The sequence below is a fragment of the Rhinolophus sinicus genome, chromosome 1 (assembly GCF_057876585.1).
Source record: "Rhinolophus sinicus isolate RSI-liver-muscle chromosome 1, RSI-T2T, whole genome shotgun sequence".
In the NCBI taxonomy this organism is placed as follows: Eukaryota; Metazoa; Chordata; class Mammalia; order Chiroptera; family Rhinolophidae; genus Rhinolophus; species Rhinolophus sinicus.
In genome coordinates this window covers 8,660,915-8,673,188 of record NC_142501.1, presented here as the reverse complement: position 1 = coordinate 8,673,188, position 12,274 = coordinate 8,660,915, and positions in this window count along the sequence as shown.

The following is a 12,274-nucleotide window of genomic DNA, read 5'->3' as shown; positions in this document are numbered from 1 at the left end:
AGTGACCATTGGATTTAGTAACATGGACATCCTTGGTGACTCTGGCAAAAGCAATTTCAAAGGAGTGACAGAGCTGAAAGCCAAACCTGAAACAGTTGAGGTGAGAACAGGAGTGAGGAGTGGTAGCTTAACCTCTGAAGAAATTTTGATATGGAGAGAAACTAGAGAAAAAAGGCCAAAGAGAGCATAAAGTCAAGGCACATTTCAAAACAAAACAGAAATAATCTTTTATCCAGAAAATGTAAAGCTTATACAAAAGTAGAGACTAACATAATGAACCCATACCCATCACCCAGCCTCAATGAATATCAACATACAGCCAACTTTGTTTCATTTATGCCTGCAATGTCAGAATTCATTCTATTTCAATCATAAATAGACCAGCATGCGTGTCTAACAGATAAGGATTCAATGTTTAGTAGTCAAGGGTTTTATTTTTTAACAGAACCACAATATAGTAATCACACCTAAAAAATTAACAATTCCTTAATATCATCTAAAGTGTTCACATTTTCCTGACTGTCCCATAAATGATTTCTTTCATAATTGGTTTGTTACAATCAGGATCCAAATATATTGCATTTGATTGATATGTCTCTAAAGGCTCTTTTAATGTGTAACATTTCCTCTTCCTCCTTTTAAATATTTTTTAAGAAACAGGATCATTTCCCATAGTCTGGACTTTGCTCATTGGCACCCTTATGATGGTGCTGTGAGCTTCCCGTTGCATCACATGAAGTCTGGTGACTGACCCGGTATTTTCTGCCTGATCTTCCCAGTGTAAAGGTCCCCATCACCTTTTACCTGTCACCCCATCAGCATTGCTCTACCAATCAAGAGTGTTCTTGAAAAAACAATGGTGAAGAGAAATCCTCCCAAGGGGCAGAACTTGGAGAATATTTCATTGTCCACATGGTCTAGACCTAGACATGACCTGAAGTTGGACCTGTGTGCAGTGGCTAACAGAGCCTTGAAGGAACAGGACTAGAAGATGGGTGATGGGAAATCTGGGGAAGCTGTGTGTCAAAGGTCATCTACTGCAGAGGAGGTTCTCAGGAATCAAGTGGGTAAAATGACATATTCTGTGGATGTCAGTCAGCCTCTTTCCCCAGCCACGCTGGTACTTGTTCAGGGGGTCCATGTGTCAGGCAGGGATGGAGAAGAAAGAACATCTCCCCTGGCTATTGCCATTCCTGAGTGTTGAACCTTCCAACAGCAGAGACTAACACTGACTCCCCACCAATATGCCATCATCCCCTTGAGGACCAGCCAGCCAGCTGTGGGTAGATTGATTACATTGGACCCCTTTCATCATGAAGTGGGCCCCAATGTCATCAAGCATAAATATGGATTCTCAATAAGATTTGCCTTTCCTGTCTGCAATGTTTCTGCCAGTGCCACTTATCCATGGACTTCTGGGAGGGCTTATGCACTTGTGGCATTCCACACAACAGTGCTTCTGATCAAGGGAGTAATTTCCGAGGAAAAGAATTGCATCTGTGAGCATGTGTGCATAGAATTCACTAGTGTTGCTATGTACCCCATCACCCAGAAGCAGCTGGCCTGAAAGAATGATGGAATGACCTACGGAAGATTTTGTTCTGGCATCAGTTGAGAAAACAGCCTGGTAGGAGGGTGTCTGTCTTACACAATGCTTTGAACCAGTGATTGATATATAGCACTGTTTGAAGGTCTAGAATAGGAGTACCTCCTTTTCTTTCTTCCATCTACTTTTAATTTCTGCTCCCACAACTTTCAGCTTGATGGGAGATCTTAGCTGATGGAAGGAATATTTCCTAATACCCTGTTTCCCCGAAAATAAGACCTAGCCAGACCATCAGCTCTAATGCGTCTTTTGGAGCAAAAATTAATATAAGACCCGGTCTTATTTTACTATAAGACTGAATCTTATATTATATAAGACTTATATAAGTCTTATATAAAATCGGGTCTTATGTTAATTTTTGCTCCAAAAGACACATTAGAGCTGATGGTCCGGCTAGGTCTTATTTTTGGGGAAACAGGGTATTAAGGGACACAGCCGTTGTTCCATTGAAATGGAATCTGAACATTTTGCATTTTTCAGTTGGTGATGAAAGAGGTTATTCTCCTGGCTGGGATGGTTCACCCCAATAACCAATCAAATTGTTGCTTACAATGGGGGCAGCAAAACTATGCCTGGAACCCAGAGGATTCTGTGTGGCACCTCTTATTACTTCCATGCCCAGTAGTAAAAGTTAACGGGAAATTAAAGCAACCTCAATAAACAGGACCACTAAGAATTCAGACCTTTCAGAAATGAAGTTTTGAGGCACTCTACCAGGTAAAGGACCCTACCAGGTAAAGAATCTGCTGAAGTCCGGGCTGAGAGCAAAAGAAACAGAGTGGGTAGTGGAACAAGGAATTAATAAATATTAAGCACAGCCTCGTGAGCAGTTATAGACCCAACACGGAGGATTGTAGCAGCTCGGCCCCGCAATAGAGCTGACTTTGAGAGATCATCGTAATGTTCCATCAGACCAGCAGCTTCATGACGATGTGGTATATGATGTCAAGTTGATCAAGAGTCTTTTGGACTATGTCGTGATAAAAGCAGCGGAGTTAACTTAGCTCTGGGGTAACATTTCAAGACTGAAATGTGGCCTGCTGCTCATCACAGGTGAATGCAATGTGTTCTGTGCCTCCTTCCTGGTAGCCATTGAAAAGAGTGCATTTGCCAGATCAACAGCTGCATACCTAGTGCGAGGCTGGTCCTCTATTACAAGTAAAACTATGACATCTGGCACAATGGCTGTGGTTAGGTCTACCATTTGGTTAAATTATGGCAACCCACTGTCATCTGTCATGTTCCACCTGGATTTGTAAGGGCTATCCCAGTGAATTAAACAGGACACAAATCTCTACTATTCCATCTAGGATATAGGAGTGCTTCTCATTTACTGTGGTGGCCAAGGGAAGGACTCAAAGCAGTCTTGGAGACTTCTTGGCCTTTCCAAACGTAATAGTTCTTACTCTCTAAATCAAGGTATAAATGTGTGGATTCTGCTGGCTGATAAGTATATATCCATGCTGATTACTCAAAGATTTGGGAAATGTCCAGAGGACCGTGACTCCATTTATCACCAGCTTCCCCTAACAAGTGGGCCATGATGACATTCGGGTCTCCTTGTTTCTGTCAACTCAGACCTGTATCTAACATCCCTCAAAAGATCTGGGTATTCATCTGTTCTGTAGTGTACATTCACTCTGGTAAATTACTGAAGTCCTTTTGGAGAAGTTGGGGAAACTCTAGTGTATATACTTGTGACATTGCAGGCTCCTTCCTTGAGGGGACCTAGCCTTCCCTTCATGTGATGGGTTCTGGGTCTAAGAATCAGCTCATGTCTGCCAAATAGGTGAGAGTTTTAGGTTTCCCAATTTAATGGCTGACATTAGCCAGCCTTCTGCCAAAACCATCACGCACCAGAGCTCTGTGAAAGGCCACCTGATTGCCATTGCAGTTTTGTTCCCTGTTACTGTCTTTGTGTCTACCTTGCCTCTGATGATTAAGTGCTACCACCTGGCCTCTGCTATTTCCAAATCCTGTCATCCGTAATGGCACTAGGGAGACCAGATCCATAGCAGCATCTTTTATGGAAACGCTGGGCCGCCAAGTGTGGCTCCCATTGAGTTTCTCAACGATGTTGACCTCTCATTGCTGCATTTCGTACTGCTTTCGTGAAGGCAGTGTTTTCTAGAGATCATGGTCAGCTGGCAGGTTCTCTGGTTTTACATAAACCCATGCTCGCCTCTGTCAGCTTTTTGACCCTTTTCTCCACACTCTGCAAGTCCAGCATTTCTGCCTAATTTACTGTAGGATATCATTGTTTCCAAGCTTTCGGGGGCCATTCTAGAGGGTATCAGAACTGGCTCCGGACTCCTTCCCAGAATATTAAATCCTGAATCATGGGAGGGTTCCCCTCAGTAATAAACTCTCCCCATTCCAGCCTTATAGTCCACCCTCCCCCACCAATCATTCTTAAGACCCATTCCCAGGCATGTTCTCATTGTTCGTGCTGGAACGGATTAGCCAGGTTCTGAAGCTCTTTTGCTAAGACTTGACCCTCATTTTTTGGCCTAGAAGCCTTGAGGGCAGGAAAGGGCATGTAGGGACAGAGTCCCAGAGAGCAGTTTCCAGGCTCTTGACCTCACATGGAAAGGTGCTGGCTTGGGTACTAGACGGTCATCAGCTGTGATCAGATGGCCATCAGCTGTAACCAGGTAGCCATTGGCCACTGATATAACTGCCGTGGCTACGCTGGCAAGAAGGTTGGTTGGCAGAGAAGCGGACGGCGAATTGCGGATCCTGTGGCTCCTGCTTCCTATGTCTCCAACCCAGCCACCAGCAAGACTATAGTGGTATGACTCCCCTATCTATGGCTCCATCGGTGTTCCTTTTTGGCCTCACCATGTCCTGCGTTCTTGTGCGGGGAGCGGGACCAGAGACCCTGCATGACAGGGCAGATCTCAAGGAGGGCGATTATCTTCCTCAGTGAGACCTTCACCTGGTCTCCAGGTAATGGAGGCTGCTTTCCCCTAGAGAAGGTGAGGGACCACTTCTGCTGTTCCAGGTGGTTAAGGTGAATTTGGGTATTTAAGGTTCTCAGCTGTATTTACTCAAATGTCACATGCAAGCCTCCGAGCCCCACACCTTCCCTTTCCAGTCCCTAACAGAGGAGACTTGCTAGGGCTGTGAATTGTCTCCTTTGTGACTGAATTAAATCTTGGGCCTGATTTTCAACATTGTCTGTCCGCTGGCTCTGGGGGATGAGGGTCTCTTTAGATGCCAACATGGAGACTTTCTGGCTTTCACATCATGCGCTGAGTTGAGAATTGATAGATTGAGCCTAATTTTTTTTTTCTGGGCTTTTATGGCAGTTAAAACATCCAACTAGAGCCACAACCCTCATAATAACCATGACCCTCCTATTTTTCAAGTGATAGAGTTGTTACAGATGCCAATGCATCTTCTTCCACCTGTACCCCATCCCAACCTACCAAAGGTAAAAGTCCTAGTAATTGTGCTGGGATAGCATGCTGGGGTTAGCTCCATCCCATTTGACATGAGTAACAGGGTCCTGGATGCCCTCTGGCTGGCAAATGACCCAATTCCAAAACTCTCATTCTGAGAGCTTAGTTCCTGGGACCACTTCTGGTAACAGAAGCGTTTTAGATTCCATCAAGTGCAGATCCTTAGGCAAGGATTTGAGAGCAGGTGGCTTCTTTTGAACATGAGACCGGAAAGATAACGAAGCTGATGGAAGAGTGTGGTTGGTGTACAGGGTACATTAATGAGTAGTTACCACTGTGGGCAACTCAGACTCCCTCTAGGACGTGTGCAAAGCACACCTCAGGAGTCTTCCACTCCAGGAGGAAGGAAGCGTGGTATTTGTCCACTAGCTTCCACCTCCCATCATGTGAGGCCTGCGCCAGCGGATGTCAACTTCTTGGCACTTCCATCTGCTGGTGCTCAGGCTGAGTGTGTTCCTGTGGCCAGAGAAAGTCCTTCAGGCAGTCTTGGGTGCTTGCACTAGGAAGCCTTGGGGTTCACAGGAACGGTGAGTGCTTGGAGGAAATGAGAGGGAGGGGTGATGACAGTGTCTGTCACATACAGCTTCCTCAAGAGGCCCAGGTCCCCGCTCCACGGGCCCTTCCCCCAGGCGTGTATGTCCTATACCGGTGGCCCTTCCCCTGTCCTCCCACTCCTAGGGGAGGTAGCTGGTTCCTGCAGTTACTATTTCCATATTACTTCAGTCCTCCAATATCTCTTGAACCAATTTCCTACATTAATTTCTCCCTGTTAAAATAACTGGTTTGGTTTCTGTGTTCCTGCCTGGAAATACACAAGCAATCCATGAATGGAAAAACAGACCAGCATGACTAAAACGAACAGCACAAAACGAGGGTGGTGAGGTGGGCAGGGCCGGATCACGCAAAGCCTGTGGGCCCTGTAACAACATTGAGGGGAACAAATGAGAAAATATTTGGGAACCACAAAGACAGCATGCTGGCCATGACTGGCCTGTGGATGGCCCCTGTTTCTCCTTCCTGTATCTGTTCCATCTTCAACTTTATTCTGCAAACATTCCAGTGATCAGGGCAGGCCAAGCCCTGCGCTCAGAGTGGGCCATACAGGGGTGAGTGCCTGTCCTCTGTCTCAAAAGAACTCTGATCTTGCTGTCTGAACTTTGGGATTGGCTTAAACCTTTGTGGATATAGATTTTCGGAATCTCAGTATACCCTCTGCTCAATTGATATTGGACTTGACTGTGGCCCCAGACATAGTCTACAGCTCCACACCTCGGGGCCTTTGCCAGGGATGTTCCTTTGCCCTAGAACATGGTTTCTCCTGTTCCTTCTCCCTGTCCTGACAAACGCTTGTTCCTTCCTCAAGACCTAGCTGAACTATCCCCTCTCCTTTCTCTGACTTCAGGACTCTGGCGGCCTCTCTGAAATTTACATATACATATACATATCTACTATGGCCTGTATTACAACTCTTTCTTTTCTTTTTTTAAATCTGTCTTTCTCCTGCCCAGAGTACGACCTCCTCTGGGGCCTCATTCATCCCTGTATCTTCATTCATTCATGCAACAAATCTTTTTTGAGTCCCTTCCTATCCCAGGCGTGGGAGCAGCTCTGTCAGTGTCTGTTGAAGGGATGAATGAATTGGTGAGCGGTTGCTACCCCGATGGATGCTGTGTTGCTAGGTGACAAACTCTAGTGATGATTAAAGAGGGGGGGAAGGGGTGACTGCTGTTGTGTGAGGTGAGAGTAAGCGTCTACACATCTTCCTGCAGGATCTGGGAAATCTCATGGGTGGGAGTTCCACACTTCAGCACCACCACTGTGGCAGGGGTGAGGTTGCGCTTCTGACAGTGATTTCCACTGTGTGTGGGAGAGGGAGGCCAGTAGGAGGGAGGTGTGTTAGAATCTTTCCAGTATATAAGAGGCGTTTGCGAAATCCCTAAGAGGCTATCTTCCCTGCATCCTTCACATTGAGAATCACTGAATTAAAAGCTTTCTCAGGAAACTGAAGGGGCAGGTTCAACACAAGAGTTGACACAGACACCTGCAAGTGCCAGGAGGGGAGTGGATGGGAGAGAAGCTGATTGCAGGAGAGCGTGCCTCTCGTCTGGCAGAAGCCACTGCTACCTTCAAAGAGAGGGTTACCCGGAGGAACCGTAGGTCCTCCCTTTTTTAATGAGAAATCTCCCAATTTTTCAATATCAAAAGTAAATGAAGATTTTACAAAGACAGGGATTTTGTCCCCTTGGCCCAATACCACGCTTCCCTACAAGCCCCAGCTTAGAGAACACCTTCCCCGGGAACGCTTCTCTGCCATCCTGGTGCCTCTGTTCATTCAACATTAAACAGCAGCTCTGTGTTCGGTACTGGGAAGGAATCATTGAAAAAGTCTCTAGTCTCCCAGCTTCCAGGCGCCCCTGCCCGCTGTAGTGCCTCCCCTAACTCTTCTTCCCGCACTGCGTTGTGGTTTCCGTGTCCACCACTGGCTCCTTCTCTAGCCTGTGAGCATTCTGAGGGCAGTAAGTGTTGCATGTCTCTGCATCTGGCACATAAAGAACAATAAATGTTTAAAGCTGAAGCCCCTGCGGGAACACAGGCCTCAGGTAAATGAAAGACAGTCTGTGGATGTGGCAAACAGGTTAGGTAGGGTCCAGAGGACCTCAGCTTACTAGAAGGAAGCATTTCGAACAATGAGATGGGTGGCCTAGAGGAACATAATGAGCTCTCCACCCCTAAAGGTATCTGAGCACAGGTGAGCTGACCAGCTACTGAGGATGCTGGGAAGAGGGGAATGGTACTGGGTGAGAGGTTGTGTTGGATGGTTACCTGTTCCCTCCAGCTTCCATGGTTTGTGCTTCTGTAGAACAAGGTTGAGTGAACTACTAAATTAGGCCATGGAGGCGGTCAAGTATTAGGAGCCTGAGCTGTGCCCCCAGGTAGACCTGGGTTTGAATCCAGGCTCTGTCACTTAGCTGTGCAACCACAGGCAGGATGCTTCACCCGCTCTGAACACAAGTAACTTATGGTTTAGGTACCCAGGATGTTTCTCACCTCTTCTCCAGAGCTCCGCCCCATACACGGGGCACAAGAGGCTAACTTGGAAATAGAGAGCAGACACTAATGCTAGCAGTTAAGGTGAAAGTGGCTTATGATTAAATCTGCTCTTCAAAATCCCTAGGAAGGTGCCCTGTGAGGGGTTGTCCTGTCTCACATTGAGCCCAACACAACCAATTTCCCCTCCTGTTTTAGAAAAGAAAATAATTGGTGAGCACCAGAGGAAGCAGTTAACTTGCATCGGAAGGCTAATGTTTTATGGAAAATTCCTATGCTTAGGCATTAGAATTACTTTTAGTATGGTGAGATGCCCACACTCCAAGGGGCATGATGGAATTGAGCAGATTGGAGAGACTACGATTTGGGTCTTCACTCCACTCTGGGCCAGAAACTCACTGAGATGAATGGTGGGTGGGTTCCTTTATAGTATCAAAATCATTAGTTTTTCCTTCAGTCTCTCTGTTCTGTATTTGCCCAGCCCCTATACCAGAATCTCCATAGGTTACTTGAGCATGTGATAAAAGTACTGGATCGAGCTGGGCAATCTGGAACTACAATCCAGGGCTTTCGGTTAATTGAGCTAACTTACCTTAGGCCTGGGCCTCTGTCCAGCCTTCCGACTCTCAACCCCAGAAATAGACAGCTGGGCCCACAGTGTGAGCTGACTCACATTCTACCAGGTGTAGGTGGAAAAGCGGCGAGAGAATGAGACCAGCCCCCTGTCCCACGTAGCTCATCACAGGTAGAACAGAAAGGGAATGGGCACCTGCAAAGCATTTAAAAGTGACCCCACCCACTAATAAATGATTGTCAACTGGAACCTTTAGATTAGCTCCTCTTCCCTCGAGGAGCAGGAAGGGGAGAGAAAGAAAGGCTGGAAGTGTTCTTTGTGGGCATTTGGATGGGAACACCTTCTTTACTGTGGAGGTGACCATGTAAGGAAGGACTTGTAAACACTGCTTCTCGCCCACACTCTCTTGCTGTGCGATCCTCCCCGGAGAGGGCGCAGCACAGCTCCCGGCACACGGTAAGCCTTCAAAAAATGTTAATTGTAGCAAATAATAGTAGTTAACAATTATAATAATAACCTATATAATTATATATATAATACAGATAAGAAAAATGAAGCTTAGGGGAAGTTGAGTAATATAGCCAAATTTATGTTGTTAGTAAATTTACAAACCCGTATAATCTGGCTTCAGAACCATGCTCAAGCATTATGCTCTACTCACTCACGGATGTGGGGGTATTTTTCTTATCCTAATAATAATTGGAAACTCTGGAACCCTGCCAGAAGAAGTATACTTGGCCTTCACCTTGTAGAAACTGGGTGATAATTGACAGATAATCGTGAAGCCCAGGGGAGGTATTATTGGCTGAAGGCATGGCTAGATGGCACAGAGTAGATAAGTCTCTTTATTTCTTGACTCTGCTTATCCCTGTTTGTCTCATTCCCTGTAGCCACAGCCAGACTCTTCCACCCTCCAATTCATATTTTGAAGGAAGAACCCTGTTCCTCCTGCTGTCCCTACAGCAAGACAGACTGGGAAGAACCGATTGGCCAAGGCTGGGCCACATGCCCCTTTGACCAGTCACGCTAGACGGGTGATGGGGCACCATTATTGTTCAAACCCTGACTACGGGGCCCAGTCCCACAGTGAGGTGACAATCAAGGCCCCATGAGTGATCATACCACCGTGGCATAGGATGTGGTCAGTCTGCCAGCGGAAAGAGAGGTGCTAGGAAAACAAAAGCGCATCCATTACAGGGAGGCAGACAGTGTGGTAGGCATTGGGTTCTGTGAGTTTGGACGCTGGGACCTGTCATTTCTGGCTGTGGCTGAAGGAAGCCTGGCTGGCGTGGCCTGGCCCCGAGGGTGACGCAGTTGAGCAGTAATCCTGTGTTGCTCCCACGTTCCCTGGAGGCCTGCCTCCTCTCTGATTCCCCAGCTTTTCCTGCTCAGAGAAGTGAAAAGGGCAACAGATTGGCCATCAGAGCACTGGAACTCATGTCTAGCTCTGCCACCCAAGCTGTGTGACCTTGTGCTGGTGGCATCCACAAGGGAGGGGTTTGTACAGCAGAGTGAAAGATCACCCGTGGGCTCAATGCTGAGCCTCTCGGTGGACACACCACGCCCCTTCTCCTTCCTACTGCAGCCAGTCCCTCTGATAGTCTCTCTGCATTTGCCCGGTAGGCAGGGAGGAAGGCTAGAGAGAGAGAACCAGACCTAGAAGGGGAAAGCGTGAACCTTGACAGCCACTGAATAGCCATTTCTATGAGATTTTTGAGGGGAAAGAAATGAAATAGTAGTTTACAAAACACCAAATGTAACTCCAAACTCTTGCCACTTAAGCCAGCCTAGGTAGATGGATGTCAGGAGACTAAATTGCTGGCTGGTTGCCTTGGCAACCGTATTTGTTAGTGATCAAACCTCAGAGCTACAACACAGGGAAAGCTGCAACCTGCAACCTGTTTGCAGGTTTATCTAGTCAAGCCAAGTCCTAGAGAGGGAGTTGGGTGATTTCTTTTGCTATGAGGACAGGGGTGCTGAGTGTCCATCACTGGTGCAGCAAAGAAATAACCTCACATGACTGCATGAGCCCCTGCTCAGAGAGGCAGGTCACCCCAGTCTAGGGTATTGGGGACCCACGGGGTTTTATCTGTTCTTGGCTGAATCCATCTAGGTGTGTAGGCAAGAGCTCGAGCCTTCCTACACTGAAATCAAGTCACATGCCCTCATGGGCTTGCTGTGTCACAATGACCAAAACAGTCTCCACTCTTTTGGTGTTTGTTTGTTTGTTTTGCCCGCTTTCTCCCTCAGAATTCTATTCTCTGCTTCACACTCTGGGATTCATTTCTCCCACAGCTCTCCTTACCTGCTCACTGTAAATAAAAAATCTTCTATAACATGAGAGTAGGGAATCACCTGTAACTACAACTACTTAGTATGATTCTTTTGTGGTGCTGGGTTATTTTGTCCCCATAATTTTGATGTCTGTCCACAGAGTAGATGAACCTTATCCTCCAATGTGGAAAACCCCTTTCAGATCTGTCCCTGCCACATCTGACACCAATTCTGCTGTTTTATTACAAGGGGGAAAGATCCTGCGCAGGCCAGATTCTGGCCTTGGCTATGCATGGGTGAAGGTTATCAATTAAGGTCCTGCTACATAGTTTGGGACGAGCCACTATGCTTGTGAACCCCAGAAGCTCTTCCCGAAGTCAGATTCTGTCCCATAAGTCAGATTATTATGCAGGGGCTATTATGATTTCTTTCCTTAAATATTATTTTTATTTCTTGGTTCTTATAGTCAAAGTATTATTACAGAAAATTTGGTAATACACAGCTATCAATAATTTTGTGTATCTCCTCACAGCCTTTTTTCTCCTTTATTAGGTATATTTTATTTTTAAAATATGATTGCAGTCATTTGTATGTATAATATTAGATTTTTTTTCCACTTGATGGTATATAAAAGCATTTTTACTTCGGAAAAAAAAAAGAGAAGAACCCTTTTCGTAAAACAAGCTTTTACATACATAAGCATAGGTAATGGCGGCTGCTTCAATTTCACTACCATACTTTTAAAGGTTGCATAGGGCAAAAGTAGTTCTTTTAATCACAGTCTTATGCAATAGGAAGGGAAATCGCACTTGATTTTTATATCAATACTGAGGAATGAGTCACACTAAAAAGTGTGTATCTTGATTTAGTTGTTAAAGTTCTTACAAATAAAGTTTGTATTAAATTTTTGCAGCAGGTCGAGCGATATAATTTTCCATCTATAATTTTAAATCACAAGCTGTGGTAGGTAGTATATATGCAATATACGTGTGTGTGTGTGTGTCCTTTCTAACCACTAGTTACTTTTGCCATTTCATTTCTCTCTATTTCATAAGGCAATTACACTGATTGAATATTTATAAATATTTTAAGGATATTTATTTGACATTAAAGTAAGATGCAAGTTACAACACCAATGTAAGAATTTAGCTTTTAAAATAGATTTGAAGGGTTTACTACTCAGAAAGCATAAGGCAATAGAAGCAACTGAAAGTTGACAATTAGAGACCAGCTAATTACATGAGAATACATACACTATCTTGACAGCATGCTAAGCAGCCACTACAAATGAGAATCCTAAGGATGATG